The sequence below is a fragment of the Acinonyx jubatus genome, chromosome A2 (genome assembly GCF_027475565.1).
Source record: "Acinonyx jubatus isolate Ajub_Pintada_27869175 chromosome A2, VMU_Ajub_asm_v1.0, whole genome shotgun sequence".
Taxonomy (NCBI): domain Eukaryota; kingdom Metazoa; phylum Chordata; class Mammalia; order Carnivora; family Felidae; genus Acinonyx; species Acinonyx jubatus.
In genome coordinates, this window is record NC_069383.1 from 25,925,076 (window position 1) to 25,950,355 (window position 25,280).

Below are 25,280 nucleotides of genomic sequence, written 5' to 3' on the forward strand. Positions count from 1 at the left end.
TCTTTATTTAGAGCTTATAGATCCTAGCTGGTATGATGCATTTAATATATACAAATACACATAAATAATGTGGACTCTAGTAGAAAGCAACATAAGAATCATTAAAGAAAATAAACCTACAGTTTAACCAAGTGGTTATTCCTCAGAGAAAACATACTTTGGCTTGCCCTTTCTGTACTTGGTGTGTGTGTTTTTGCGTGCGTGTGTGCGTGCACGCTAAAAATATGGGTTTGGGAGAAAGGAGAAGACAATATTCTTTTGAGTGTTATGCAAATTAAATATTGGCAACAGATGTTTTTAAAAATATAATTTATTGTCAAGTTAGCTAACCTACAGTGTATAAAGTGTGCTCTTGGTTTTGGGGGTAGATTCCCGTGATTCACCTCTTACATACAGCACCCAGTGCTCATCCCAAGTATCCCCCTCAATGCCCACTACCCATTTTTCCCTCTCCCACACCTCCCCATTGGCAACAGAATTTTTAAAAACATCTTAACGGGGCACCTGGATGGCTCAGTCAGTTAAGCATCCGACTTTGGCTCAGGTCAAGATCTCAAAGCTTGTGAGTTCAAACCCCAGGTTGGGCTCTGTGCTGACAGCTCAGAGCCTGGAACCTGCTTCAGACGATTCTGTCTCTATTTCTCTCTGGCCCTCCCCCTCTCACGCTCTGTCTCTCTCTCAAAAAAAATTAAATAAACACTTTAAAAAATTCAAAAAGCATCTTAATGTATACATATAAATATATACTGATGTCTACTAATTATATATAATTTGTTACATGTTCTATGTATGCAATATGTAAATTATAATGTGTTTGTGATATACATTTTAACGTATATAATTATAGTGTTTATAATGTACATAATTCATATATCAATACATACGGACTTTTAGAGTGTGTATATCCTAGTTAGATTGCTACGATAAAAACACAAAAAGATGTAATGGAGTACAATCTTGATTTCAGCCATGTGTTCCCTCATTCTATAAATATTGGAGGGACTGACACAAAGTGAAGGCTCAGAACTGTGATGATGATTGAAAAGGTCCCAACAATGGAATAGGTGAATGATATTTTGGGAAGCACAAGATTAAGCCTTTCTGTTTGTGTTGCCTGGCTCTTGTTTTATAATCCCATTCACATGCTCTCTCATATGTAAATAACTAGATAAGCTCTTAAATAGATTTGAAGCAATTGTCACTCCAGGAATAAATGTGAGAGATGTAGAACAGGATAAAAAGGGATAAAGTGCCCAGCTTTATTAAAAAAGGAGACTGCAGAGATGTAAGAGCATGATCTTTGCAGTAGGGCCTGGTAATTTAGGACAAAAAATTTTTGTCTCTAATTTTATAACTTCTTCATGTTATATAATAACATTTTAAATACTTATCTCTTAAAGGTATGAAAATAAAATAAGATTACAGTGTTACCAAGTTTATATTTAATAAATGATGGCTCTATGATTCTAATAATAGGTAAGCTAACATCACAAGAAAACAATGAAATATATTCAGAGAAGTCAAAAATGACAGAAAGCAGACTATTTTGAAGGGGACAAAATGGAGTTTGTATCTAAATTAGGCTAGTTAGATGGAGGCCTTTGCTGAAAGCTCAAACTTACTATAAAGGATTTAAAGATTTCATTTATAAGAAGAATATCCATAACAATTTTACTATGTAGTTATACAAACAAAAACAGTAAGCATCCATGTTATTAGTTGGGAATTTGGCTCTTCATTGCTTTATTAACATGTGTTTTACAATAATTATTTTTAAAAAATGAAGTATATGATAAATATATGTGAATAATGCTTAGCAAAATACCCCTGTTTATGTGCATAAAACACATGTTAAAACCATTCATTTAGAGTCCAGTTCCAATGCGTTATTCCAAAGGCTCATGTCACCAGTCAGGTGTAAGCATAAGGTATGGAGGGAACTTATATCAATGCAACTGCATCAGGGAGAAGGGATGATCAGAAAAACCTGCCTCTAGGAACAGATCTGGAATAAATTATCCAGATTCAGAAGCACAGCAAAAGAAGAGCAGAGCCAGGCAATTTAACACATAGGGATCTGTGATATGCAAAGTATGTAAGCAAGGTTTAGTTGGCAATCTGGGTGACAGTTGTTTGAGGGTTTTGTGACTGATGATTGTCTTACACGGATTTTCCCACCAGTATTTGCCAATGGAGAGTTGGAGATCAAGAGTGAATAGAAAGCAAATTCAAATCAGAATTCAAATCACAGAGAAGGAAAAAGACAAAAGCTAGTGGCCGTTCTGAGTTCCATCCAAAGAGGCTATGGTAGATGATAAAAAGGAAAGCCACAGGTACTTGAGGATGGTATTTTGGTATTTCTAGGAGGATCAGATGTCCTGAGAAACGTGGTTAAAGACAGACACATGATAACCTAGGTGGTTGGTTGAATATAGGAAGTGCTAAAACTCAGGAGTAGACACACTTAATCTTCTCTAGGCCAAAGTGTGGACCATTCTTATGGGAGTGGATCCTGTATTCATGGTTAAGTGTATGAACACTTAAAAATTTTTTTTAATGTTTATTTTTGAGACAGAGAGAGACAGCTACATATATACATATATAAACACACACACACATATATGTGTCATTTACATGTATTTTACATGTATTTTAGTTTGTTACTCTTACAGAACACATCAAACAGATGGATATCAGCTGAGTAATTCAGGGCTAGGCTTCAAGGGTAGAAACTGTTTTACACTGATGAGGTGTTGAAAGGGCGGGCCTACGCCAGCCGACTCCATCTTGTTCTGTGTCCTTCACCTTGACCACACCTCCTCCCCTTGAGTAACCCCCGCCCCCTCACCTGCCTAACAGGACTCGACCCTTCCCCAGGACCCTTCCCCAGCCAATCGGCTGAGGCCATAGCCATTACCTCACCAACTGCCCCCAGGCCCCAATAAAACCTTTGTCCTTTTGAAACTCGCTCTCTTTCCCTGGTATCTCACCGCTGCGTCGGTGCAGGTAGGGGATTGAGCTCGAGCTAGCTCGAATAAAGGCTCTTTGCTTTTGCATCGGACTCGGCTCCCTAGTGGTCTTTGGGGATCACGAATTCTGGGCATAACAGCGTATAGGATTATTTTTAGATTTTATAATCGGCAACAGATAAGCTTTCATTCATCTGATGACAAAACAGGACAAGGAGTTGTATTTGGGTACTCTAACTTTGCATAAAATAAATGATCAACTCCTTTCAGTGGGACCCATCATTTAAAAGTGATTACAATCACAGCTGCTACAATGACGAAGGGGGCTCCATAAGAGTTCTTTTTCAGGTATATAGCATGTTGTGACATTTTGTGGAATAGGTTTTTACTTGCTTTTTCATCTTAAAAACTTAGACTACTCATCTATATCCATTACACCATTGAAGATGGAGATTTATGTCTTAGAGCAATGTATATATTTTGTGGCAACAGGCTAGAGAGTGACAACCGGCTAGTACATACTTTTATGGAAATGGTAACACAGGAATGGATTGCAAAGCAATTCTCAATCATATGCAAAACATAATCTTGGTAAGCTTGCAAACAAGACAAAACTACAAATTCTACCATTACATATAAAAAATAGCAGATGATAGAAATCGTAGCTATATTTGATGGTTGCAATTTTTTTAAAAATCTAGACAAACATGAAAAACACCTTAACTTTGATTTTATCCATTTTTCCCATACATTATAAGTGAAGGAATAGAGGTGGTCAAGAATAATATGTCTCAGTGGAGATTCAAGGAAAAAAAAACAACTCTTGCATAAATAATAATATTCAGATAATTTTACTGAAAGTGACTATTTAAGTCCCATCCTGAACTGTGCAGTTTTGAAAAATAACACACAGTCAGTATGTATTATGAGTTATCTATTTAGTTTAGATGGGTTTCTGTAGCCTATATATAAAAGACATGAAATGGTTATACAGCAAAAATTCGAGTGTGGGAGAGCTAGAAGTTCCTGATAGTGGGAAGGAGGCCATGAGTTCTATCTACTATGTGTGTATGTCCTGGATGGAGTGAACCCTGAAGCACTCTTCTGTTATAAAAGCAAATTTGTATGAAATTCATCCATTGCCTCAACAGCCATCTGCCAGCCACAGCACTAACAAAGTAGTAATAATTGCTGACAATTATTAAATACTTGTAATGTTTCAGGCATTGTTCTTTGACATAGCACTTTACATATGTTATTTAACATTCACAGTAGCCTCGAGCTGGATACTATTTTTTAAACTTATCTTTTCACTGTGGTGAAAACCATACAACGTAAAATTTACCATCTAACCATTTTAGTTGTGTTAATTATATTCATCATGTTGGCCAACCAATCTCCAAAACTTTCTCAACTAGCCAAACTGAAATTCTATACCTATTAAACAGTAAATTTCTCCCTCCCTCAGGCCCTGGCAAACACCATTCTTCTTCCTGTTTCTATGCATTTGGCTTCTCTAGATACCTCATATGGGAGGAATCATACAATATTTGTTTTTTTTTGTGGCTGACTTCTTTCATTTAGCATAATATCTTCAAGATTCATCCATGTTGTAACATGTTTCTGAATTTCTCTTTTAAGGCTGAGTGATATTGTACTGTGTGTACACACACACACACACACACACACACACACTACATTTTGTTCATTCATTAGTTGATAAAACACCCCAGTTGCTTCCACCTCTGAACAGTGCTGTAATAAATATAGGTGAGCAAATATGTCTTCAAGATTCTGCTTTCAATTCTTTTGGATATATATCCAGAAATGGATTTCTAGGTCATACGGTAATTCTATTTAAAAATTTTTTTACGAACTGCCATACTATTTTCCATAGTGGCTGCACCATTTTACATTTCCACCAGCGATTCACAGGGTTTCCATTTCACCACATCCTCATCAACACTTTTTATTTTCATTTATTTAATTTTTAGTAATAGCCATCCTAATTGATGGGAGGCAGTAAGTCACTGTGGTTTTGATTTGCATTTCCTGGTACCATTTTTAATCCCGTTTTTCAGAGGTTAGAAACTAAGCTACAGAGAGCTTATGTGACTTCTAAAAAGCCACATGGGGTAAAGTGGATCCTAAAATCTACATTCTTTATCTCCTGCACTTGAGTTTTGACTTCTACTCTGCAGCCAACAATTACAGGAATAATGAAAAAAGGAAAACTTCTGTGCAAGAATAAATCAGAACAGATTTGACGTGCACACTGTTCTGGGAATATGAAGGAAGAGAACATTGGAGAGACGGAGTCCACCTTAACTGATACTAGAACTCTCCCAGGACAGGAATGTCCATTTTGTCAGACTGCAGTAGTCACCCTGTGTGAATAAAAAGTTTTAACGAGTGATTCCACATTTAGCACATTACCAATTTCATATTATAATCTAGAGGAAATTTACACAGGTGTGAGTAGGGAAAATGTTTCTCTTCTGATCTAGTTTTTATCTATGCAAGATCACCATTGCAAAATATTGTCTTCATAGAGAACCATAAACCTAGAAGACAGCATTTTGCAATGGTGATCGTTATAAAACAAAAATCTGATCATGCCACTGCTGTTTTTAAGTCCTACAGTGTCCTCCTTATTGTTGACATGGTAAAATCCAAGCTCTTTCATAAGGTACACAAATTTATTATAACTGAAGCAAGTCTAAATAAATAAATAAATATTAAAACATAAATATACTATTCATATAACATATTTTTACATGCATTATATATTTAATAAATAATAAATGCATAATTAATAAATTATATGTGTATATACACATATATACATATATTTCAGATCTTATTTTACGTTTGTAGTTTTTCACTTTGGCCCTTTTTCTTGATCAAGACATATGTGTGTGAAATGGCAGATTGACGACAGGCTATAATGTGTAAGGAATCACGAATGAAGGCCAGAGGCAACTGCTGCTGGTAATACCACCTAAAAAGTATACAGACTGTACAAAGCCTTGCTGTGCATCTCAATTTAGGCTGGCCATATTTCAATAGCTCGGTAGTCATGAATGGCTAGTGTCTACCAACTAAGCAACATACTACATTTCTAGTCATATAGGTTCTGCCTAGAGAACTGGGGATAGTTTTTGTTTCTCTATTCCTTACCTAAACAATGTATTTTTAAGCCTGAAAATATCAATAATGTTTTAAAGCTAAAACAATGGAAGTCATCAACATGTATCAGGCATTCTGGTTTTCGGAATCTTACCTAACTATATAAAAAGTCTAAATATAAATCTCCAAGGCCATGTCTTGTTTGGCTAACTTGGAATATACTGAACTGCCAGGGTTTAGTCAGATTTTACCTGGCTATGAGATGCAGGATATCCATTTATCATTCTAAGTCAGTCTATAGGTTTACCCTTATAAGAGCCATGCTGCTCCAATGACCAGCACTACTATCTTTGGAGGAAATTAAGAAAAAGGAATTTTGAAGATGAGGGTATCAGTATAACATTGTGAAGATAAACTGAAATGATTTATAACTCTTGAATATGGTGCTAGTCCATTTTAAAATTTAAAAATCGTAGCTATTATGATGAGGAGGAGGAGATAGAAGGAGAGAGTGATACTGATGAGGATCTCTATTGCACAGCACATGATATTTCTGTACCTGGAAAGAGGTACACCTCTGATTATGAGCTCATTTGCAGGGCCATTTTGACAGATGTACCTAGACCAGTGAATAATTATCACTTTCTATGATAGAATGTCATCTCCACCCAGCACTCAGTTTCTTTTAAATATATTTTATCCCTGAGCAATGCATAATGTAACTTAGACCATATTTACCTGTTAATTTTTAAAAAGGTTGTCCCTTCAAAACTTCTCCCGATTCTTTATTATACAAGCAATAGAAGTTCTCTCTTACCCTTAATTCCCTCCACAATATTAAAGTTATTTCAAAAACTGTCAATTGCTCTTCTGTAAGTATATAGTTGTTAAACAATGTCATCACCTATACGCACAAATCCTTCTGTTTAAATTCAGTGAAATACTCATAAAAAAATCTTCAAGGGAGAGAAGGAAAAGGGAGATTTTACATGTGATTTATTTTTCCTAAAGACAACTTCTATTGATCTTCATTGGCTTTTTACTACACTAGACCGTTTTGTCTTTATATCTTTGCTACTTGAAAGCATTCAAATATTTTGCCAGGTGTAATTTCCAATTGTCTTAAATAAATACTGATCCCTTCCTTCCTCAGGGAGGAGTGACTGGTAACAAAACAACACAATAATTGACTAGTAGTTTTTATTTTGGGTACTTAAAAAAACTTCTTCTGGTTCTCTGAAGGTGTTCTGAGACTGCCATTTCTATAAGGAAAATACATTTGAAATTCCTTTCATGACAAAAAATAAACAGACATGGGTAGAGGATTTTAATGAATCTTCAATAGCAGAAGTTTGGAAGCTTTTTTGTCGTGCCTCCTCTATCCCACATCACAAACATGATATGTATAACAATTTGATCATGTATTCAGAACAAAAGCGATTTTTCCTCTTTGTAAGAAATGTTATATGTCTTTATTTCTCTCTTTTTAAGCTTCCATTTATTTCTTAGTACACCCTTTCTCTGACTGTAAGGGAATGAGTGAAAATGGCATATATTTTATATGTTTCATACTTTTCCTCAAGCAATGCTGTTTTGGTACAACTGCAAAGTCAATACCTTAGAGCTACAAAAGCTGAATGGTTCTCCTGTGAATGGATTCTTCTGGCAACCTGCTATCTCCGGTGCTCTTGAGAGGAGCTGTTAAAAGGTGCATTCAGGCTGTAGGTGATGTAAACATAGAGAAGAATACATTTGAACTGATATTACTATCTAAACTGTTCTAAGGATCTGCTCTCACAGTCAAGCTATCAAAGAGATGTTCAAATGTCAGAATGCTCCAAGATGTGGCCTCGGATTCCTTGCAAATACTTCTGTGCCTATCCCTCAGTGTGACTGGAAAAACTTGCTAGTGCCACATTGTGTATGGCTCCAGTTTTGTGCATGACAAACTGGTTTTGTAGGTTTTTTTTATTTTTATTATTTGAGAGAGAGAGAGAGAGAGTGCAAGCAGAAGAGAGAGAGGTGCAAGAGTGCAAGAGAGAGAGAGAGAGAGAGAGAGAGAGAGAGAATCTTAAGCAGACTCCAGGCACACTCAGCATGGAGTCTGACATGGATCTTAATCCCTTATGACCCTGGGATCATGACCTGAGCCAAAATCAAGAGCTGGATGCTCAACAGACTGAGCCACCCAGGTGCCCCAAGTGTATTTTTTTTTAAAGAATTTTATTTGTAAGTAATCTGTACACCCAATGTGGAGCTTGAACTCACAACCCCGAGATCAAGAGTCACATGGTCTACTGACTGAGCTAGTCAGGCACCCTGGTTTTGGATTTTTGATGAGGAATGTACTACATCATAATTTGTCTTAATTCCCCCTTCTCTTCATATATGATAATTTGAATTCCCTAAGTATATTAACTTTTTTATTAGTTGCAGAACTATCTTTTGAGTAAAATAAAAACCTTTCAGGTTGTCCTAATTTCTATAATGTTTTTCATGGCTGTGAAGTCTGTTTTAAGAAAATATCAAGAAAAAGCTGTACTGTGAACATATGATACCCATTGCAGCTAAAGTCTTAATTTGAAGAGAGATAAGAGAGAAAAGTCCTTTTAACTGCAAAATCTAGGTCCACCAATTGAAGGAATTATGACAGTTATTTATTGTACTTCCTAAAACAAAAGGAGTAAAAATTAATTTTCAAGGTACTTTATTGATTCTTTGGCTGATACTTCCATACATATTTATTTCTGGAAAGCATTCTCTTGGCAGCTCCCTGGAGTTAGTGAAGTGAGACCACTTGTACTCCCTTTGGTATTCAAATATGATTTTAGGCAACTGCATTTTTTAGTCACCTAATTAAGTCCCTGGGTAAATTGATGAAAGAAATAAAGTTTTACCTGAATCTCTCTAAAGTAACTTGAATTTCCCCAGCTACCACTAGCCTGCGGTTACAAATGAAGTTACGTTTACCTTTAGACAATTATCTTCTTAGCTCATTCTCCTAACCAGCTCAACTCTAGGATTTTGGTCACTAGAAAAATTTTCCTATCCATCCCACTCACAAGAATGATTGAGTATTCTCACACATTCCTTCGAACAAGGTCACTTAAATTTTTTTTTAAATTTATTTTGAGGGGGGCACACGAGCCCATGGGGGTGGGGCAGAAAGAGAAGGAGAGAGAGAATCCCAAGCAGGCTCCATGCTCAGTGCAGAGTCCCATGCAGGGTTCCATCTCACAACCAGGAGATCCTGACCTGAATTGAAATCAAGAGTCAGACGCCTAACCGACTGAGCCACCCAGGTGCTCCTAAACAAGGTCACTTTTAATAGAAACTACTGATATTTAACAAAAAAGCACTGCTGCCCTTCAGTGGGCATTCCTTCTCCCCAGGCTCACCACTGCTGTGCTTTCATTGACATTAAATCCTAGAGGGTTCTTTATTCTATACAGAAGTGGAAAAATCATCCATCATATAGCACATTCTAATTCCCTGTCTCCCAGCTGGATGGAGAACTTCCTCCTTGTGGGTATCCTTTGGCCAAAGAATCCCATGCAAGTAGACATTTGTGGGGATGAATTCTACATCTGTAGACATGACTGACTCAAAATATATTCTCCATTTGAACCCTGTACTATCAGTTTCCAAGTTCTTTATAAAGTTTTTTTAAAAAATTTATAGACAGGATGGAAATCCCAAAGCTGAGAGACAAGGCCTCAAAAAGAGTATAGGTTAGTTTTAACATATTCTCATTTCATATCAACAATTAGGAGTATGTGGTCCTACTTGCCATTAGAACACAGCATTCTGTATCTCTTGATGGAAAGTCTTACCGATTCTATAAGCTGACCGGCCCTGCACTACCTCATCTAATCCTTATTGTTTTTATGTTGTGATCTATTTGTTCTCTTCCACCTGAGACTCTTTGAGCTTAAGGGATCCATTATATCCATTTTTGTTAACAACTTGTTGTGTGAGTTCTTATTTAATCAAGATATAATTTTAATACTAAAAATATAATTAAAAATCAAGAAGCCCAGAGACATTAGGTAGGGAATATGAGTGCTAATATTTTCCATTGTTTATATCAAGAGTCATTCAGTACCATCCAAAATGTATGTAAAAAGATAATTCTTACTTATGCTAAACGTTAGTTCAGCAAATGTGACAAGAAAGGAAAAGAAAAAAGAAAAGAAGAGAAAAGAAAACCCAAGAATAATTCAACACATATTTACTAAGGGCTTCTCTCTATAAGGGTCTGTATTACATGACAAATGGCTTCAGAAATGGGTAATACAAGAGGCACTGTGGGGGCAGAACGGGTGTGGTTTCAACACCAGAGATGCCAGTGTTTTCTGTTCAGTTTTAGTCATATATTCTGATTATCATAAAAGAAAAGTGGAAAAATCTTGCTGTAACTTGATTTTTGGTTCTATTGAAAATGACCTTGTGAGGACACCACATTATTCACATTGGAAAGAAAGTGCTTCTTTTCTGTTTCAAAGCAGCTTAGAAAGCATGGAATTTTGTCTATCCTTTAAAGGTCTGCCTTTGTTTGGTTCATGCAAGAGCTGCACAGCTGTTTCAACTGAACCTTGATATAGAGTTTGCTGGAAAAAATTCCATTTGCTAAATCCAAGCAGGGTGATATTATTCCTCTACAATTATACAACAATTAGATATAGAGATTTCTGTCAGCTTCAGGAGAACTGGCTCTGATGCACTAAAACCCCATGAGACAGTTCTGTAGGATTTTGGCATGATATTAACCTACAAAGACATTTGTCCTACATCTTGCCTTTCTATATCCTCCCATTCTGGATCTCATCCCAGTCTTTGGATTTAAGCTACAAAAGTGTTCATTATCTTAAGGGAAATATAGGAAGTACAATGGAAAATGTGTTCTACTGATGTATTAAACTTTATTTTAGGTGTGTCTTGGGATTAAGAAAATCTTTCTGGGCCAAATTTTATATATATTCCTCCAGAAAAACGTAATGTGGTGTGGTCAATTATCAGATGAATTTGATTAATTCATATGTAAAAGACAAGGAGATCCAAGTTTGTTTTGTTTATTTCTTAAATTTTTAGTAACTGTCATGAATGACTTCTACAACAAGGCTTTTTAGACACATGGTTTTTTATCCTGTGATTTTACTCTTTTATTCATAATTACGTATTATAAAATTGGGATGTACCTTATTTACTTTTTCATGAGATGCTCTTAACTCTTCCAAGTCTATGCTCTTCTAGAAGTGGCACAAAAATGGGTAGATGAAGCAGCATCACGTAAGTCTTCAAATTTAGGAAATTTCTAACAAAACACGTACTTTTTGACATTATTTAAAATTCTGATTTCTTTTTTTAAGTAGAATTTTTAAGTTTATTTTTATTTGTTTTGAGAGAGCGACAGGGAAGGCTAGAGCCAGGGGAAGGGCAGAGAGAGAGTCCCAAGCAGGCTCCCTGCTGTGCTGTCAGCATGAAGCCTTCCGCAAGAGGTGCTCCATCTAATTGTGACACCATGACCTGAGCAGAAACCAAAGTTAGATGCTTAACTGACTGAGCCACCCAGGCACCCCTTAAATAGAACTTTTGAAGTGTATTTAGTTTGTAAAGTAAAAATTAAAAAATTAGAGAAGAGTTGGACATGTTTTTTTTTTTCTCCCTATGCCATGCTCCTTATTTATTTTCATATTATCTAAAAGTTTATTCAGGAGTATGTTTCAGCTACTTTGAAAATAATTTTCTGTATGCACTAGGACTGCATGCCTGATGTTAAGCTTGCTGTGCTGGCCAGTAAGAATTATTTGAAGACACAGATGATGGTTACTTCTTAAGCCTTACCTCACTTTTGTGCCCCATTTTACTTGTAGGAAAGTCTTAAAAGTTTATGGTTGTTTGTTCTATCACCTGACAAGTGTGGAGAATCAGGACAGAGAGAGGAAGGTGATGAATAAAAGTTATAATTAAGAAGCCAAAAATCCAGGAAAATATCTTTTTATTGTCTTTATTCTAAAACCTTTTTATTTTTCAATTGAGCTCAGATAAAACTTTTGTACTTGGCATTATATACACTAGTCTCTTACTTTATTCAAATTAGAAATACCAATTAGTAAAATGCACAATGAAATATTCATTTTTTAATTGGGTGCATATTTTTAGTAAATGAAAATGTATTATTTAGATAACACTTTTGAGGCACAAGTCAGGTATTTCACTTAAACTTAGAAATTGTAACAGGCACAAGTTTAAAACTTCTGGTGATAGGTCATTTTCTTCTCCAACCTTGATGTTTCCCATCCTCTCCAATTTCGTTTTAGTTTATGTAACTTTGGGAAAGAACTTCTACAGTCTAACTTCCAGATTGTCATCTATATGACCAGTGCACACCAGTGCTTGGGTTAAGTCCAGCATTTCAACAAGCTCAGGGATTACAAATCAGTTTTCATGAAGAACTCTACAGACATCATGGAAGAACTAAGGAACATATTTCAAGCATCCCTAATTTGAAAGTACTGAGATTATTGGTTGTACTGGTAAAAAAGATCCATCATTCTCTACCATTTTTAGCCTCTCAGTGTGGTTGTGTTTTTGAACTTTCCTTAATTGAGATAATTGTAATATATGTGGATAGGTTATTTTTATAACTTTCCTTCTTGAACCAGGATTATATAATATAGTCAGGCATCCATGACTTTAAGAGATTCCCTAGTTTTCTAGTTTATGGCCTATGAGTATTAAGTCCAAAGGGGCCACAATTTAATAATGCTTAAAAATTAGTATTCGAGACATTTTATATATATGGTGACTATTTTGAGTATGGAAAACACAAAAGTAATCCATCACTTGTTATTACTATCTATATCCATGACGATAAGATAAAACTGTGGATATCCTATAATTAAGACTGGTATTCTTCTTTACTATATAATCCAGTAATTCCATCACTGGGTATTTACCCAAAGAAAATGAAAGCACTAACTTGAAAAGATATATGCATCCCTATGTTTATTATAGAATTGTTTACAATAGCCAACTTATGGAAGTAACTCAAGTGTCCGTTGATGAAGGATAAAGTTGTGGTATATATATATACATACACATACCCACATACATACAATGGAATGTTACTGAGCCATAAAAAAGAACAAATAATGCTGAATGAAATAAGTTGGTCACAGGAAGACAAATATCACTGGATTTCACTCCTATGTGTAACATGAGAAACAAATGAGCGAAGAAAGAAAAAAAGAGACAAAAAAATTCTTAAATACAGAGAATAAACGGGTGGTTGCCAGATGGGAGGTAATTAGGGAAGTGGGTGAAATAGATAAAAAAAGGGATTAAAAGTACATTTAGCTTGATGAACACTGGGAAATGTATAGAATTGTGGAATCACTATATTATACATTCGAAACTAATATTACACTGTATGTTAATTATGCTTGAAAAGAATAGTATTCTTCTTAATGATATAGTGTTTCAATTATGGTGTTTTGATATAAAATTGATATTTTACATATACCTCCTTTGTTTTAATTATGTATACATAAAAAGCAATAACAGATTTATCATAGGTAGTGGGTTTATTCTACTGATGGCATGTGAAAAAAGGAAATCTTTTAAAATGACAAAAAACCCCAATACATTATAATCTATAATCCTTTTGGTTTTATTTTATTGTTTAGACTCAAGAAATAAAAGTTGTATTATCAATTAAAGATCACATATTCGTTTCCTTTTAGAGCATTTGTAATTATATAAAACCAGTGGCTCTTTATTGGCTTCTAAATGTGTTAATTTGTCAATGATAATTATCTTAACATAACACAGCCTACTTATTACAATCAAAATCTATGACTCCTAAAGGCACCTTTATAATGAGGACAGAGTGCATTAATTCTTCTACAAAGCTGTCTTTAGCCCGAAAAACATCAAAGCCAATAAAAACTAAAAGTAAGGGCAAGATAATCACAAAAGGAAAAAAGAAAAGAACATCACTAATGTTGCTCATCTAGTAATTGTGACCATTCCACTGAGGCTGTGTTCAAATAATAGTCTTCCTGACATCATTCTATACCCAACAATGGATATCATTAAATAAATACATCTGTGACAGTTCCTTATAAAATCCTACAGAGAATTTTTTTCCCGCATAACATCGAATATTCTATTACAGAACCATAAATACACTGTTTTCATGAACTGTATATCTGACCTTGAAAAATAAGGTCAGAATTCAAAGTTATTACACTTCAATTTCCTGAAAAAATGCCATGAAAATATATAGTCTCTTGTTACTGCCTGATTGTTAATTTTGATGGGAAAGTCATGAAAATAAATGCTGTATTGCATCACTAGAGCTTAAATAAATCTGCGTAGCTCTGAAAAAAACCACGCAGAAGCCAAAATGAGATATAAGTATGAGTAGAATAAGAAATTTTATTTGGTTTGCTTCTGATTTTCATTCGTTTCACAAGACTGGATGTTTGTGATGCAATTTCTGGACATATTTCATGTAAGGCATTGCTTGTGTTTGCTTAGAATAGAAATTAATGGAAGAATGGAAAGAAAAACTAGGTTCAATGATTCGGTCTCAATTTAACCGTGTTAAGAGTCATAAGACACTGTGTAGTGTATATTTACATTTGTGCATATTATGTTGATTTTTGAACAAAATGATCTGCATGGTTATAATATGAATTTTTCTCTGATCATACTATCAGGAAAATTTTATCATATATCATGCTGTTTTATGTTATTCCCCCCCTTTATACAAGTGGGACCATATGTAATCTCAACAGACTCTGAAGAAGATGGAAAGTCTTCTACTCAAAAGTCTTTGGAAATCCTGTTGAAAGACTCCTATACCATGTACATAGATAACATACAAAATATGCAGAATGTATATGTTATGAACCCTAATAATAATTAATAATAAAACAAACATCAATTTTAGAAATAAAACATTACCTTTTGTTCACGCCGTCCCTCAGGAGTACTCCTGCTTTTTCATTGTTTCCTTATCATTTACTTGCTGTAATTATCAGTAGTCAAATATGCATATATCCTTAAACAATATTTTATCCAGTTTTACCTGTTTTTAAACCTGGTTTATACAATGTATGTTCTTAAGCAATTTATTTTTATTCAGGCAACAGTACTTTTCTAAAATTCGTACGTGTTATCTAATGTAGCTTTTTCTCAATCTTGGTCAGTGCTATATAATTATATTCTACTGTGTGATTATGCTATAATTTATTTATACATTATTTTCTGATGGACATTTAGAAGGTTTCCAATTTCTTGGTATTCCAAACAATACTCCTATGAATATTTTCATACCTGTATGGGCATAGGTGTGGACATTTTAAAAAGATCTATATCTGTTCAGTTTTGAAAGATAATGTCAAATTGTTTCCCTTGTGTGTGAATCACTTTTTTTTTTCTCCCAGCAGCAATGCTTATTAGATCTTATTGCTTCAAATCTTAGCCAATGTTTGGTACTGAATGCATGGGTTACAGATCCTTTTAAAATGCAATCAACAGTAGAAGAAGGATTTATAGGGTTCCATATTCCACACTACAACCCACTTTAAAGACACTACCACTTGAAAAGGCTATGAAATATACCCCCATTCAAAACATATATGTATGTGAAGCTAGATTTTAATAACAAATTAAATACAGAAGTGGATACGAGAATCCAGCTGTCTCCTATTAAGCCAGACATTGAACAGATTTAAAAAAAATAAAACACAATACTAGTCTTCTCAGGGAGATTATTTTGCTTTAAAAATGCAGTTTTTGTCATAAAATATGCAATGGATTTACATGTTTTTGAAAGGTAGTAAAATATGTTTTAGCCTATTTTCATAATAGTATATAACATATTTTTAATTAATAGGATATATTTAAGTTTACAGAATTTTGTTTTTAAATAAATTAATACATATTTTAAATATTTTTACAGTATTAATTTACAATGCTCTAAATATCAATAGATATAGCCCATGAAGACAAAAGCAATTTTGGGTCTTTGATATTTTTTTGTTTTCTTTTTCTGAGTTTTTTTTTTGAAATAATTTACAAAACTAAAATCTATCAATTTTAGCCATATAATTTTGCCAAAATAGTACTGTTGTGTAGTCATTATCATAATCAGGACACAGAACATTTCCATCACTCCCAAAAATTCTCTCAGCACTTTGCAATCATGCCTCCTTCAGCCATCCACCTTAGCAAACACTAATATGCTCTATATCCTATAGTTTTGCCTTTTTTTAGAAGTTCATACAAATGGAATCATATAGTTTACAGTCTTTGCATCTGGTCCCTTTCACTTAGAATACTTTTGAAATTCATCCATATTGTCGCATCTATTAATAGTTTTTATTGCTGAATAATGTTCTAGTGTTCAGATATATCATAACTTGATTATACATATGTCAGATCATGGGCAATTGAGTTTTTCCTAGTCTTTGGCTATTTAGAGTAATGTTCCCACATTCATGCACACATCTTTGTGTGAAAATATATTTTCCCTCTCAGTTGAAAGCCTAAACAGTGGAATTTCTGGAACATATGGTAAGTAAATGTTTTAACATTATAAGAAATTTTGAAAATATTTTCCAAAGTGACTACACAATTTGTATTCTTTTAAAAACATTGTTTAATTTATTACTACTTTTTTAATTTAAATTTTAGTTAACTTACAGTGCAATATTGGTTTCAGGAGTAGAATTCAGTGATTCATCACTTACAACACTTGCTTCTCATCACAAGTGCCCTTCGTAGTACCCGTCACCAATCTAGTCCATCCCCCACCCATTTCCCACTCCATCGACCCATGGTTTGTTCTCTATCGTTAAGTCTTTTGTGGTTTGCTTCCTCTCTTCTCTTTTTTCCCTCCCTTCCCATTATGTTTATCTGTTTTTTTCTTAAATTCCACATATGAGTGAAATCATATGGTATTGTCTTTCTCTGATTGACTTATTTCACTTAGCATTACATAGTCTAGCTCTATCCACATCATTGCAAGTGGCAAGATTTCATTCTTTTTGATGGCTGAGTTATATCCCATTATATATACATATATATGTATATATATACATATACATACATATATACATATACATATATATATATATATACATATACATATATATATATATATATATATATATATATATATATATATACATCTTCTTCATCCATTCATCAGTCTATGGATATTTGGGCTTTCTCCATAGTTTGGCTATTGTTGATAATGCTGATATAAACATTGGGGTATATCTACCCCTTCAAATCTGTATTTTTGTACCCTTTGGGCAAATACCTAATAGTGCAAGCGCTGGATTCTGGGTTGTTCTATTTTTAGTTTCTTGAGGAACCTCCATACTGTTCTCCATAGTAGCTGTACCAATTTGCATTCCCACCAACAGTGCAAGAGGGTTCCCCTTTCTTTGCATCCTTGTCAACACTTGTTGGTTCTTATGTTAATTTTAGCCATTCTGACAGGTATGAGGGTATCTCATCATGGTTTTGATTTGTATTTCCCTGATGATGAGTGATGTTGAGTATTTTCTCATGTGTCTATTGGCCATCTGGATGTCTTCTTTGGAAAAGTCTCTATTCATATCTTCTTCCCATTTCTTAACTGGTTTATTTGTTTTTTGGTGTGTTGAGTTTGATAAGTTCTTTATAGATTTTGAATACCAACCCTTTATCAGATATGTCATTTGCGAATATCTTCTCCCATTATGTAGACTGCTTTTTTTGTTGATTGTTTCCTTTGCTGTGCAGATGCTTTTTATCTTGATGAAGTCCCAATAGTTTATGTTTGCTTTTGTTTCCCTTGCTGTTGGCGATGTGTCTAGTAAGAAGCTGCTGTGGCTGACATCAGAGAGGTCTCTGCCTATGTTCTCTAGGATTTTGATGGTTTCCTGTCTTACATTGAGGTCTTTAATCCACTTTGAATTTATTTTTGTGAATGGTGAAAGAAAGCGGTCCAGTTTCCTTCTTCTGCACGTAGCCATTCAGTTTTCCCAACACCATTTGTTGAAGAGTCTTTTTTCTATTGGATATTCTTTCTGCTTTGTCGAAGATTAATTGACCATATTATACCATTTGTATTCTAACTAGCAATGTTTGAGAGCTTTGATTGCACCATATCCTTTTTCAACACTTGATTTTGTTAGTGTTTCTAAATTTTAGCCCTTCTAGTGTGTATATTTGTTTCAAATTTGTGTTTCCCTGATAACTAAGGACACTGAATATCTTTTTGTGTTTATTTGCCATTTCTATATATTCTTTGATGACTCCTTACCAAAGAGTCTCTTTAAAGCAACATTTTGTATTAGAGTCCTTGAATTATTATTATTGAGTTGTAAGGTAAGGGTTATTTATACATTTTGGATGTAAGTCCTTTACTAGATATATAATTTGCAAATACTTTCTCCTACTATGTAGTTTGCTATTTCTTTTTCTTAAGATGTCTTTGGAGAACACCAGTTTTAAATTTTAATGAAGTCTAATTTACTTTTTTTGTATTCTACTTAAGAAATATTTGCTCACCCAAAGCCAATTATATTTGTTCCAATATCCTGTTCAAGAAGTTGTGTTGTTTTCCTTGTTTTCTTTCTTTTTTTTTTTAGGTCTTTAATCTATTTGGAGTTAAATTTTTAACACCATGTGATAAGGATTAGTATTTATATTTTTTGCATATGGTTATCCAGTTAATTCAACACTGTTTTTCGAAAAGGCAATTCTTTCCCTATTTATTTGCCTTAGCACCTTTGTTGAAAATTAATTGGTTTTGTGTGTGTGTGTGTGTGTGTGTGTGTGTGTGTGTTATATCTATATTTATGTCTGTATCTATATCTAATCTCTCTCTCTCTATATATATATATGGTCTATTTATGGATTCTTTCTTCTGTTCCATTGATCTATATGTTTTCTTTACATCAAACACATTGTCTCAGTTACAGTAGCTTTGTAGTAACTCTTAAAATCATATACTGTAAATTTTTTAACTTTGTTGTTTTTCACAATTATCTGGCCTATTTTAGATCCTTTGTATTTAAAGTCTTAATTAGTTTGTGTATGTCTACAAAAAAAAGTGATTTTAATTAGGATTTGTTGAATCCATAGTTAACTCTGGGAAGAACTATTACCTTAACGATACTAAGTCTTTGATCTATGTTTTTTTTTTTTAATATATCTCCATTTAGTTATACCTTTAAAATTTTCTCTCAGAAGTATTTTGTGTATTTTATTGTACAAGTCTGGTACAAATTTTGTTAAAGTTATTCTTTTTAAAATTTTCATTTTAATGTTATTTATATGGTACTGGTTTTTAAAAAATTTCAGTTTCTAAACTGTTGTTAGAATACAGAAATACAATAGATTTTATACATTGAACCTGTGTCCCATGAAACTGCCAGATACATTTATTAGATGTATGGCAATACTTTGGTTTAGAACAACAATGAAAAGACTTAGAGTGGTAAAATTATATCACTGTGAGATTTAAGATAACTTTAAAGTATCTAGAGAAATCAAGATGTTACCTTGGCTACATTATCTCACTTGATACTACAGCTGTAATACATTTTACTTGCTCAATATTAAATTCAGTGTAAGAATCCCAGGCATTTCATCCAGTGGAAGATCACATGGTGTGTGGTGAAATGCACACTCCTGCTTCAGGACAGTAACAAAAATGTTTTGTTGTAGCAAGTTCAGAACAATAGACTCAAAGGCAGCTTTAAGTTTCTCTCTAAGCATGGTGGGGTGGAATGGATGGCTTCACAAATGCAGACACTGACATAAATACGAAGATTTAAAGGCCAACATGCAATGCACTTAAAAATTTAAATTAATGTCCAATTCATTTATTTAATGACAAATCACTTAGTAAATTGTGCAAATTTCCATGTAGCAGGTAAGAATAGAAGATACTTCTTTCTGAACACGATGTGAAATATTCTGAAACATTATGTGCCAGATTTTGTGGGAACACAAAGGAAGACTGTTTTCTGCAATAAAAAAAATCAAATCCTTTTAAGTTAGTTTTAGTCTAAGCCTAAGATACACTGCCACTAGTAGTTAGTGCTACTGAAAAAAGTGTAGGCGATTCCACCCAAACACTAATTATTGGTTGCCATCATTTTTGTTGAAACATTGGAGTTCTTTGTATTTAATAGATCCAGACAATGGTAGAGCTTTCATTACCCTAATATTATTTTAGGAACTCCAATTCATTGAGTACTTCTTTCATTTTAGGCACCTTCACATCTGTGAGGTGATTTTCATTCTCATAATAAACCTATGTTGTGAGAATTATTAAAATTATTAAAACCTAGACTTTGAGGCTGATTTCTTTCACCTAATTAATATTTGATATCCATCCACATTATTGGTATGATATTAGTGCACCCTTTGTTATTGCTGAGTACTACTCCCATCACTGGGTGTTTATACAAATGTTTATCCATTCCTAAATTGAGGTTATATGCTGTAACCATTCACACAATGTTTTTGTGTAGAGGAAATTTTCTTTTTGCTTCAGTAAACACGTACAAATGGAATTTGTGGGTCATTGGGTAAATGTAAGTTTCACTTCACAAGATACTGAAAAACCGTTCTGAAAGATATGTGGTAGTATCCTATGGTTTTAATTAGCTATAATAAAATTTTAATTGGCCTCCTGAAAGAGGCTGATGATAGCCATACATGAAAATGTTATATTGAAATCCTTCATTTTCATTGTGAAAAGTTTAGTTAAATGCTATGTTGATCAGTAATCAAATAGTAAGATGGAAGTTTTTATCCCATTTCTCTTTTTTTCCACTGCTATGCATGGGCCCTACATAAAATGGTTATAAATACTGAGGGAGGGGGAGAAAGAGTAGGACTTTCACAATAAAAATTTATATAGTTGGATTTTGAGTTTATAGGCAATTGTCAAATAGGTTGTAGATTTTCTTTATATAAATATAACTTATTCAAACAAGAGTATTTTCCCCTGACAATAAGGCAACAGACTTAAGGAACAGATCTTGGAGAAGACTTCATAGACGGACACATAAAAGAACACCCACTAACAGTTTCTAGTTTAATGGACTTTTAAAAAGAGAACATTTTATTTATATTAAAATCCACTAATTTCTACTATATGGGAATGAATTATCAAAACTTATGGTTACGTAAAAGGCTTGAAAATCCTGAGAGAATCTTAAAGAAAGCATAGCTCATTATAAATCCTCCAGAAGAGAATACAAAGTACAAAATACTTTTGAATTATCTCATAAAGAATTTCTCTAGGATCCACGGGGAAAAGCTTTATAGAAAATGCAGGACAAATGCTATCAGCCAGCTATTGAATTTTTAGTCTTGCATTCGTTTTAAGAGAATACCTATCGATAATGTAAGCACAACCAAAATCACTCTGCTTAAGTGATACATTTAAAGAATAAGTGTATGTAAATTATATTCAAGTCGACCATTATTTGAAATATTTATGTATGGAATGGCATACAAAGGTATCAAAACAAAAGTGAAAAGATGGTAAGTCAGATTTTAAATAAATGTTTATTTAACACTTTAATTTAGTAAGAAAATTAATACAAGAACAATTTTGTCAAAATTGAGTAAAAAATGAATAATGAATATCCTCTCTCGTAATAAAAACTACCTAGGTGATTTAAGACAATGTATCATTCCCTTTGTTTCTAGAAAGTGTTACAGTATGCATCTTTGTACCGATGGGCAGTTTTATTTTGAGTTGATTGCTTCAAGGGTTATCTAAAATTTTCTTGGGGCGCCTGGGTGGCTCAGTCGGTTAAGCGTCCGACTTCAGCTCAGGTCATGATCTCGCGGTCCGCGAGTTTGAGCCCCGCGTTGGGCTCTGGGCTGATGGCTCAGAGCCTGGAGCCTGCTTCCGATTCTGTGTCTCCCTCTCTCTCTGCCCCTCCCCCGTTCATGCTGTGTCTCTCTCTGTCTCAAAAATAAATAAACGTTAAAAAAAAATTAAAAAAAATAAAAATAAAAAAATAAAATTTTCTTAAAATAATTATATGAGTGCACTTACAATTTGTACACTCAATTCTATTCCAATTAATGCAACTGTCAAGGGGGTGGTAGGCGGAGGTGGTTTATCCTAGCATAGCAGGTATGAGGAGGCAAGTATTCAGACTTGCTCTTGTATTTAAGAGTATTGTCAAATTGTGTGAATCGTTTCATCTCTCTGGGCCTTAGTTTCTTTTATAATAATGCAGAGGGAATGGACTACATGCATGCTTCTCCAATATCAGTTGTTCACATATTACTTGCAAGATTTTTATCATATCTGTGCCAGTTTTGCCACCATTTAATGAATATCACTGTAAGTCAACTCAGTTTCCAAAACTTACGAGTCATGTGTATAAAATTTGTCTCTTTCTCTTTTTTTTAAATATGTGGAACACTTCATGAATTTGTGTGTCATCCTTGCCCAGGGCCATGCTAATCTTCTCTGTATTGTTCCAATTTTTTAGTATATGTGCTGCCAAAGTGAGCACTTGACTCTTTTTTTTCTAATTTTCATTAAAATAAAAACATGTTGCTTATATAAAACATGTTTCCCTATGAACAACTAAAATAATCTTCCATATCACTAGTGATACAGAACCAGATTTGTTTTCAATACTAGTATACATCGGAATTATGTTAAAACCTAACTGATATTAGATATTTAGGATATAATTATGTAATCTATTATTTCAGAGAATGTTATTTTTATGACTCAAAGTAAAAGTCAAAATAGAAAATTTAAATTTAGGGGCGCCTGGGTGGCTCAGTCGGTTAAGCATCCGACTTTGGCTCAGGTCATGATCTCATGGTTTGTGAGTTCGAGCCCCGTGTCAGGCTTTGTGCTGCCAGCTCAGAGCCTGGAGCCTGCTTCTGATTCTGTGTCTCCCTCTCTCTCTGACCCTTCTCCACTCATGCTCTGTCTCTCTCTGCCTCAGAAATAAATAAACATTAAAAAAATAAAAAAAAAAAGAAAATTTCAATTCATATAACTTTTTCATTTTTATGTTCTTATAGAATGACATGTGTGTAATAGAACTTTCTATGCTTTTGCAACCTAAAAAGATGCATAGGTGAATAAAGAATATTTTCTTAACTAAAGGATGGTTTTATAGTGTAGTATCATACTGGTATTTCATTTTAAGACAAAACTAATCTTTAATACATTCTTGGAGAAGTAGGGAATCCCAGTTTTGTTGCATTGTATTAACTGAAGATGCCCCATATGCTATGCATAACTCAAAATTATTACTGCCTTTATTCAAATTATTAATGTAACACAGCTATTTCTACATATAATGATGAGTATTTTTACTCATCAGTTTTAATTACTTTTATTTAGAGTGCCATATTCTTTTACAAAGCTCGTATTTTCATAAGAACTTCAAACTTTGTGAAATCTTACTCATCCCCCTACCCCCCCCCCCCCCAAATTGCCACATAAAAGCTAGAGCTGTCAAGGGGAGGAAAAGATCATGAAAAACATTCAAACATCCCTGAGAAGACCTGATTTTAATGCCTTAATAAATAGTTGAGTGTAACATAGTAGCCTTCAAATTTTACTTAGCACCACACTTCTAGTACCATAGCTCCATTTGACCCTATAAAAATGCTGTTAATGGCTCTGTTTACTAGAATTTATTGCTACCAAGATGGAAAGTCACAATGCTATGAAACTAGTAATGTAGCAATATGCAACCTCAAGCCCTATAATGTGGCTATATTTTGAAATCATTAAAATGCAGATGAGGATTAAGCTAAAGACTGATTTTGTGATTGCTTTTAAGATATTGAGTAGTTCTTAAAATATATGTATGGGTGAGTGTGTATAAATAACTTGCATATTAGTGTATTTCAAAATTGTTCTGATGGAAAAGGGTGTTTTCTTTGGCCGATGATTTCCCAGTTATTTTTAAAATGTTCTGTGATTCATCAAGTAATCAGATAAATTTCTGTTTTTTACTATTGTGATTGTAAATATACAGCTTTCTATATATTTTTTAGTAATTTTCAGGTATTGCTTGTATGAGATATTTAAAGTGTTTTGAACAGAAATGTTCTCTTTATAACTTATTGCATATATCTGCTTCAGATTATTGTGGGGCATTTCAAATCAGTACCTATTATTCTTCTAGGCAAACTTCTTTAATGGTGTATATTTGTATGCACATATATTAATACATGTTTATATGCATAATCTCTTTGATAGATAAATTCTTGGTTTGTATCAACTGATTCTATCAAGATATGAATTAAAACACCTCTACAGAACATGTTCATTATCTACAGGACAAAGTACAGATATTATTTACTTTATATAAAGAAATACAAATCTGTTGAATAATATCAAAATCTGAAATTTCAGAGGGGAATTTATTTTTTAGAATAGATATTTCACACCCTCTTCACATTTGATAGCTACCCTATATCTGTTTAAAAGGCAGAGGTTTATGTAGTTTCTTCGGGTTTCTTGCTTTTACTTGGCTCACTGCACGTTAGTGGCACTTAATGGACAAAAGAGGACCCTTCGCAGACCACTTAGCTCACCTCCATTGCTCTGTGCCCATTGATCCGTATAAGCTGTATTTCTACAAAATGTTACAAAGAGGTTTATTACTTGATTTTTCTTACACTAGTTAGAATTGATGATATAATTCTGGGGACATCTTGACATTATATTTCTCTTTTCCCTCTAAAGTGTCTCAACCACACCCATGGCTTCAAATACTAGCTATATTAACCAATGGCTTTCAAGAATAAATGTTCCCTCTGACGGCACTTAAGCTACAGACTCCCTACTCCACAGTTCTCCTTTGGAACACCTTAAATTTAGTATTTTCCAAATCAATGACCTTCTCTCCTCAGCCTAATCTGCTCCTGCTCCCTTGTTCCCTTTCTGGATTAATGGTGTCCCACAGCATGCAAATCCTCTGTCTTTTCAGAACTAACGCAAAAGTCTTCTAGCTGGCTTCTCTGGTTTCAGTCTTGCTATCTCCAATTCCTTTACCCATGCTGCAAATGGAATGTGATATACATAAAACATAAATCTTAATCTATTTTTCACATTTTAGGAAAATTAGTACATTTTCAGACACCTATGGATAAAGGTCA

At 33.8% G+C, this 25,280-nt stretch overlaps 1 non-coding gene across 1 annotated transcript; it reads right to left on the reverse strand.

Moving 5' to 3' along the window:
- Nucleotides 1-22,552: 22,552 nt before the first annotated feature.
- Nucleotides 22,553-22,660, reverse strand: LOC113604259 (U6 spliceosomal RNA). Its single transcript, XR_003426137.1, has one exon. It is a non-coding gene; the product is annotated as a U6 spliceosomal RNA (small nuclear RNA).
- Nucleotides 22,661-25,280: the final 2,620 nt, after the last annotated feature.